Raw genomic sequence first — 8,708 nt, forward strand, 5'->3', positions numbered from 1 at the left:
CTCCATCGGGCTGGGTGTGGTGAGGTGCTGGAGGAAGAGGTGCTGGCTGCTGCTGCTGGAATGAAAGTGAAAGTAACTCACTTCCTTGGCAGCGAGCCAGGATTGGAATGTCACACAGGGTGGGCTGGGGTAGCCAGATGTGTGAAAAATCAGGTAGGGATTGGGGTACAGTGATCAGATTTCCTATTTTATGGATAGTCCAATTTTGGGGTCTTTTTCTTATATAGGCTCCTTTTAACCCCCTCCCCATCCCTGTCCTGATTTTTCACACTTTCTGTCTGGTCACTCTAGGTGGGGGTAATTGGTGCCTATATAAGAGCCCAAATATGGACTGGCCCTATAAATCAGGACATCTGGTCTGGCCACCCTAGCTGGGGAGCCCTCTCCCCGGCTGGCAGCTGCCAGCATTCATCTCATCCGGGGGAGCTGCACAGGGCAGGATGAGCTGCTGTGGCTCCATGGGTGCCTTGTCCCTGGATAGGCTGTGCTAACTTCACCATGGTCCATAAGGCTGGTGGTGGTGCCCATTGGCGTGTGTTGGACCTGAGGGTTTGCTGCTGCTGTTGCCACTCTGCACCCCAAGAGGTGGATTTGGGGGTCCTGCGTTTTCCACCTATCTCCTCCTCTACTGCAGCTGTTGGACAGCAGGCTGGGGGGTGAGCCAAGCATGACAGTACTGTGTTGCCATTAGATTGTCATTAACAACTTGTTTGCCAAAAATTCTTTGCTAACAATCTGAATCCAATTTCAATTTTTTTTAAAAAAAATCAATATCTTAGCCAAAACGAAATTAAGTTGTTGACATTATTAGTGACAGGTTTGTTGAGGCAGGGAGTGGGCCAGTTTTCATCAGAGAAACAAAAAATGTTGACTGACTTTCCATAGCCTGTTACTCCTGCTAAGAGCCCTCCAACAACATGTAATTGCCTCATCTCCTTACTAGTGTATTAAAGCAGGGAGGCGCAACCTACGGCACACGTGTCAAGGTGGCAGGTGAGCTGATTTTTGATGGTATGCAGTGGCAGGGAGCGCTCAGCCATCACTGCTCTGGGTTCCAGTGCTGCCCTATTGCCAGCTGGGATACTGCCATCGGCCCACTCAGCACCTGCTGCTGGCCTGGGGACCCCCAAGGAACCCCAGGCTGGCGTAGGCTGAGCAGGACCGGTGGCCAAGACTCAGATAATAACAATAGTTGAGATATCAATCTGAGGAAGTTTATGAAGCATTGGTTGCTATTTCAGAAGAACCAGAGATCCAAAGCTAAAGTGAAGCACAGTCATTGGCCTCTGAAATATCCAGCTTCAAGTTTCTAACATCTGTCGTAATCTGGTTTGACATTCTTTAAAATCTCAGTGTAAGCAAATAATTGCAGAGTCCAATGATGCAGCTTGATTCACACTTACCGTACTAAACAACAACACAAGACTTTTTAGTGAAATACAGAGAACATGGATTCAAAGAAGCACAGGTTACAGCAAGAGAGCTTGCACAGGCACTCGGTGTAGACCAAATTTCCATGTGCAAATGTGACATGAGTTTCAAGGAAAAAACGACAAATGGAATATGAAGGAGCAGATGAGCCCATAGACGATCCAGAAAAGAAATTTGAGGTTGAATTTTTAATGTTGTGATGAGATAAAGCAGTATCTGCTGTTGATGAAAGGTTTAATACCTTCCGTACACCATACAGTTGGATTTTGTATGACTAACTAAATTCAACGAAATAGGAAAACAAGAGCAACTAATGACAAAGTGCAAGAACCTAGAGAGCCTTCTGAAACTGGTGATAGTTTTGATTTAAATGGACTTGAACTGTACGAAGAATTGGTACACTGTCATCATGTTGCACATGCAAATGGTGATGGGACATTGTACAGTTTATTCATACCTGCAAACTTGTCAGGTTGCTGAGCTGAACTCACTTTGGGCACTGTGGGCACTAGCACTGGGCTCCCCTTCTAGTTGCTGAGATCACTAAGAGCTGAAATTACTGGCTGGAGCACTGAGTACTGTGCTAATAGTGGGGAGCCTGAAGCTATACTGTGGAACGGAGCAGCTGGTGGAATGGAGCAGTGTGGGATGGCTGGAGGGACCACGGGACAGCTGTGGAGTGAGCGGCTGCAGAGCGGAGTAGCTGTGGGGTCGTGGAGCAGCCCACAGAGCGAGCGGAGCCGAGCAGTTTGCGGGACAACTGGAGCAGCTCACGAGGCAGCTGGGGAGCGGAGCAGTTTGTGAGGACGGTCGGAGAGCAGAGTGGAGCGGCCGCGTAAGGCGGAGCAGTTCGGAGAAGGCGAAGCCGAGAACCCCGGAGAGCAGGGCAGTTGGCCCTGGACCCCGTAGGTGCCTTTCACCAGGCTGGGGGAGGCACCTCTACAGATAGACTCTTGAATTGGGTGGCATTGACCAGAGACTTTTGGGTTGTTGATTTTGGTGATTGGACTTAAGACCCTAAGGGGAAAAGACATTGCCAAATATACTTGGGGGGTGGTTATGGTTTGTGTTATACCCTGTTGTGTGTTTCCAATGGGATCCGCTTTGATTCCTTCCTTTATTAAAAAGAGTTCGCTACACTCGACTCCGTGCTGCGAGAGGGGAAGTATTGCCTCCTAGAGGCGCCCAGGAGGGTTGGTATGTAAGTGCCCAGTCACTGGGTGGGGCTCGAGCCGGTTATGCCTTGTGGTCATTGAAACGGAACCCCTGATTACTGAACCTGGCCCTTGTTGCTGCCAACTCAGAGGGCGCAAGGTGAATTACATTTTGGGGGCTTGTCCGGATGGTAGGCGAGCCTATGCCAATATTTGAGATTGTCGCATTCCAGACTCTTTCCACACTTCCCATACTTCACACCAGATGTCAGGACAGCTCATCCTGCTTTCGCTTACATGTACATTGCCACTGTATTTCTGACTTCCTGTAACGTACATCAGGAGAACGCAGTTTCTCAAAACTAAAGTCAATTAAAATATTTCCACTTCCAATCAGGACACTTGGACTGGTCTTGCTATCTTGCAATCGAACAGACACACTTTGTCTTTGTCATACGATGACATATTACGGATTTTGCAGCCAAAAAAGCCAGAAAGATTAGCTTTTAATTAAAACAAATCTTTGTTCAATACCTTTCATATACATTTCCAATAAAATTTGATAAATTAAAAACAATATATTATGATTGCATCATCTGTCAATCAGATTTTTCTTATAGCTACTTTTTAGTGTAGACCATCAGCTTACAGGGTCGTACTATAAGTTAAACTCGTTTAATACAAGTCGAATTGGCAAGTTTCCGGACTGTAAGCTATATATTTGTGTGCTAAGAGCAGATCAGGCACAAGGGGCACCGTTTAATACTGCTAGTGGCACCATAAATCCTAAGGGCGGCCTGAGTGCACGGGGTCGCGGGCAGAGGACTGGGTGTGTGGAGGGGTACCGGGCGTCAGGGCAGAGCCTGTGGGGGTGCAGGGGTCAGGGCAGAGGGCTGGGTGTGTGGGAGGGGTACAGGGGTCAGGGCAGAGGACTGGGTGTGTGGGAGGGGGACAGGGGTCAGGGCAGAGGGCTGGGTGTGTGGGAGGGGTACAGGGGTCAGGGCAGAGGACTGGGTGTGTGGGAGGGGTACAGGGGTCAGGGCAGAGGGCTGGGTGTGTGCGGGGTGCAGGGGTCAGGGCAAATGGCTGGGTGTGTGCGGGGTGCAGGGGTCAGGGCAGAGGGCTGGGTGAGTGGGAGGGGTACAGGGGTCAGGGCACAGGGCTGGGTGTGTGGGAGGGGTGCAGGGGTCAGGGCAGAGGGCTGGGTGTGTGGGAGAGGTGCAGGGGTCAGGGCAGAGGCCAATGTGGGAGGGGTGCAGGGGTCAGGGAAGAGGCCTGGGGGGGAGTGCAGGAGAGCGCATGGGTGAGTGGGGGGCTGGGGTCAGGGCAGAGGCCGATGTGGGAGGGGTGCAGGGGTCAGGGCAGAGGCCTGGGAGAGGGGGTGCAGGAGAGCGTGTGGGTGAGTGGGGGGCTGAGTGGGGCTGGGACCGCTGCAGGTAGCAGCATGCCATTAAAAATTGGCTCACGTGCTGCAAGTTGCCGACCCCTGGTCAAGAGGCTTTCGATAGCCATACTGTGACCTATTTCACTGCTCCAACCATGAAAGAAAGGAGAAAAGAGAGCGTGTGCTGAAGCTCGACCCCAGCCAAGCATGTGATGGATAGAACTGGTGTGTGTGTGTGTGTGTGTGTGTGTGTGTGTGTGAGAGAGAGAGAGAGAGAGAGAGAGAGAGACTCGCCTGGTGTGCGTAAGGTGTACATGTTAAGATGTTTAACTTTGTTGATTTCATTGAATTGGGACAATATTGTTTATATCCTTGCCACGCCAGGAGCCTGAATTACTCTGATGTTCCTAGGGCTGCAGGGAAGCCGGAGGTAGATCCCACAGCAGACCACACAAATGGTTCAGCCAGGCACGGAGCCTGCTGCTGAGAGGCGAACAAGGAAGCAGAGCTAAAAGACTGAGAGAGGAAGTGAAGGATGCAGTTTGTTAGCCCACTAGCCTTGGAGTCAGGAGATGCAGGGTGTGTTTCTGGCCTCCTTGGGGTCTTGCTCTGTGCCTCTATTTCTCCTCCCACCTTTTGTCTTTGTGTAAACTCTTAGGGGCAGGACCTGTCTCTGGCTGTGTCTGCGCAGCCCAGATCTCAGCTGTCTTTTGCTGTGTGTCCGGCAGGGCCGGCTTTAGGAAGTGTGGGGCCCAATTCGAACAGTTTCGACGGGGCCCCGGCAGGGGAAAAAAAAAAAACGTAATAAAAACACATGGGGCTTATACTTACCGGGCGGTGCTCCAAGTCTTCGGCGGCACTTCAGCAGTCCTTCACTTGGCTCCAGATCTTCAGTGGCACTGAAGGACCCACGGCCGAAGTGCCACCAATACCCAGAACAAGTGAAGGACCCACCGCCGAAGTGCTGCCGAGACCGCCGAGCCCCGCCAGGCTGAGTAAAAATTAAAAAGGCGCCTCTAGCCAGGGAAGAGATTCTCACTGGCACGGGCCCTCTTAGGCGCGGGGCTGATGCGGGGAATTGGTGAATTGGCCTAAGGCCAGCCCTGCCGGCAGCGGTGCCATTTTAGATTGGGGCGGGGGCATTTTTAACCTTGATTCAAGGAGCTACTCAGGCATGTGAAAACTCTAGTTTGTTTGGGAGATAACAACTTTAGAAAGCTGCTGACAGGGAGTTCTGCACCTAACTCCTATGTAAAGAAGACAAAGAAATAAATACAACCACCAATTAAAGCCATTTTTATGTTTATAGATGTTTAGAACATCAGGAGTTAATACAGCAAGATATTCCCAAACCCAAGCCTTGAAGTACCATAAGAACGGCCGTACCGGGTCAGACAAAGGTCCATCTAGCTCAGTATCCTGTCTACCGACAGTGGCCAGCGCCAGGTGCCCAGAGGAATGAACAGAACAGGAATCACCAATGATCTATCCACTGTCGCCCATTCCCAGCTTCTGGCAAACAGAGGCAGGGACCCATCCCTGTTCATCCTGGCTAATAACTCTAGATGGCTCTGTCCTCCAGAAATGTATCTAGTTCTTTTTGGACCCCATTATAGTCTTGGTTGTCACAACATCCTCTGCAGTGAGTTCCACATGTTGACTATTGTCTATTAGCCAGGATAGGTAAGGAATTTGCCCTAGCCTCGTTCTGTCAGCGGGTGTCAGAGGGAGGAGATGGACGGCAGGAGAGAGATCACTTGATCATTGCCTGTTGGGTTCACTCCCTCGGGGGCACCTGGCACTGGCCACTGTCGGTAGACAGATACTGGGCTAGATGGACCTTTGGTCTGACCCAGTACGGCCGTTCTTATATTCTTATGATTGTGCATTGTGTGAAGAAATACTTCCTTTTATTTGTTTTCAACCTGCTGCCTAGTAATTTCATTTGGTGACCACTAGTTCCTATGTTATGAGAAGGAGTAAATAACACTTCCTTATTTACTTTCTCCACAACAGGCATGATTTTATAGACCTCTGTCATATTCCCCCTTTTGTCACCTCTCTTCAACCTGAATATTCCCAGTCTTTTTAATCTCTCCTCATACAGAAGTTGTTCTATCTCCCTAATCATTTTTGTTGCCCTTCTCTGGACATTTTCCAATTCCAATAGATCTTTTTTCAGATGAGGTGACCAGATCTTCACACAGTCTTCAGGATGTGGACGTACCATGGATTTATATAGGGGCAATATGATCTTTTCTGTCTTATTATCTTTCCCTTTCCTAATGATTCCAATATTCTGTTCACTTTTTTGAAGGCCACTGCCCATTGAGTGGATGTTTTCAGAGAACTATCCACAGTGACTCCCAGATCTCTTTCTTGAACGGTAACAGCTAATTTAGACCTCATAATTTTGTATGTATAGCTGGGATAATGTTTTCCAAAGTGCATTACTTTGCATTTACTTTCCTTTATCAGTTTTGGAGCCTTAATACAAGAACTAATAACTTTAACTGGTAAATAAAATTCATTCAGAATATTTGCTCAATATCATTGTCCTTACCACATCACACCAATCCCCTCAAACACCCCCATACTTTTTTATTTTCATTTATATGACCTTTTGGAAAATTATAAGCAAGCAAATATACACACTTTTAATTTGTGCATCTCATTTCTTATGAAAAAGTCATGAAGTCTAAAGTAGTTGTGTTTCTCCTCAAACATCCTTCTGAAACATGGAATGACTAACAAATTAGAAAAAGAATTTGTTTTGGCAATATCTAAATAAGAAGAATAGCCGAAAAGCTTTTCAAGTGATAATTGGAAAGAAAATATTACAATAAATTGGCCCACAACGGTTTCCCATCAGCTCCGACACAGCTGAAGGTGTATTTCCAATGACAATGTATGTTCTTTTCTTATTAAGTTACTCAGTAACTAGAAATAAAGTCGTAAACATTGTAATCTATTTATACGATGCATTTGCTATTTCTCCAGCACAAATGAAAATGAATTTAAAAATTGAACTTTGAGCCTCTGGAAACTGTTCAGTTCTATTACGTAATATAGGAATCCTGAGTATGTATCTACAGTGATGTTAGAGGGGTTTCCTTTCACCCCCTCCCCTGGTTCTTGTCATGCAGACAGAAAGCAGAAGACCAGAAGTGCCATGTTTATTGGGGTTAGTTCCAAGCAAACATATCCAGAGCTCTACATGCCGGCAGAGTCTGTTTCCCAGTGTTCCCTTCCCAGCTCTGACACCGCAGAGCGTTTACCCCGCATCCTCTTTCCCAGCTCCGACGCCGCAGAGTCCGGCCCATGTCCCTGTTCCCCATTCCCACCACCTCCTTCTTAGCAAGCCCCAATATACCTGCAATGCACGCGCCTAGTCACACCTCTTACAACTTATGGTCATGCTCCGTTCTGGAGAGTTGTATCTCTGGGGTCTTCGTCCCACCTCTTTTGTACCCCATGGGAGGGGTAAGGAGTGAGGTTGTTTTCCGGCCAAGGCCAGGCTTGTAGCGTTTCTTATGTCTGCGCCCCCAGCATCCACCATGACACTCCTAAATGGTTGCTTGACCTTGGCTTGAGAAAGGAGCCAGGCAGCCTCCCACTGTATGCTCATGTTACTCTCCCACCATGCCCTGTAACATGCTAGCTCCATCCCTTCTCTCTTCCCATGATACTAACAAATCCAGCTGTCCAGGCAGAAGCAACACACACAGTGTCTTTGTTCACATATATTAGTAAGGATATAAAAGTATCAAAAATCAAACCCAAAATTCTATCTCAGGCTGGCAAACCAGCTATTTACTAACAAGTGACCCAACTGGGTCATTCTTAACCGTGCCTGAAAGAAAATACAATCTGACACTAGACATCTGAAATATTAAGAAAATTTGCCCTCTAAACACTGTCCTTTCTAGGGCATTCGCAGATACTAAGGAAGTTAGGAAAGTGACCTGTTCCCAGGCTGTAACAACCTGGTGTTATTAAGAGCTCTCCAGGAACTGTGAAAAAGTCCCAGAGTCCATAGAATAACTGAAGAAAGAAACCATTTGTATTTGCTGATGGAGACGCCGAGGTACAGACAATAACACCCTCTGGTTTCCACCAGAAGCGACTGAAAGGTCTCAGGGCAGTACCGACTGTGACACTGGAAATAAAACTGCCCGGCTTTGTGAGGGAGACTCCTGGAGCTCAGCACACTCCAGATCCCTTCTCTGGGCCAAGGCTGGTCAGGTCCTGCCCTCCCCTGGCTCCCGTCCCACAAGCGGGGGACAGAGGAACTATTTCCCCACAGGAAGGGCTTTGAGTGCCCTCTGGTGCCAGGGCTTCGAGCGCTGCTGGGGGCTGGCAGGGGGGCTAATGGTGTCATAAGTAGATAGGTAAGGTAAGGGTTAATTTTCTTTTACTATAAAGGGTTACAAAGGGAACCAAACACCTGACCAGAGGACCAATCAGGAAACCGGATTTTTTCAAAAGTAAGGGTGGGAACCTCTGGAGGTTTTTGGCTTTGTTCTGGGTCTTTTTGTTTTCCTCGGCTGTGAGTAAACAAGCTTTTCTTCTAACTCCATCTTCTTTCAAATATTCTACTAAAGTGTGAGTACAAAGGAACCAAAGTAATCGGCTGTGATGTGCTTTAATTTGTATTTACGTGGGTGTTGATTTGCTGGACTGGTTTAATTGGGCTATCTTTTAAATCAGGCTGTTTATTCCTATTTTCTTATAAGCAT

General features: G+C 48.0%; 1 protein-coding gene across 1 annotated transcript in view; it reads left to right on the forward strand.

Moving 5' to 3' along the window:
* Nucleotides 1-8,708, forward strand: part of LOC116838202 (interferon-inducible GTPase 5-like) — a 190,562-nt gene that overhangs the window by 145,484 nt on the left and 36,370 nt on the right. The gene's annotated exons all lie outside the window — the stretch shown is intronic.

This window comes from Chelonoidis abingdonii, chromosome 11, assembly GCF_003597395.2.
Source record: "Chelonoidis abingdonii isolate Lonesome George chromosome 11, CheloAbing_2.0, whole genome shotgun sequence".
In the NCBI taxonomy this organism is placed as follows: Eukaryota; Metazoa; Chordata; order Testudines; family Testudinidae; genus Chelonoidis; species Chelonoidis abingdonii.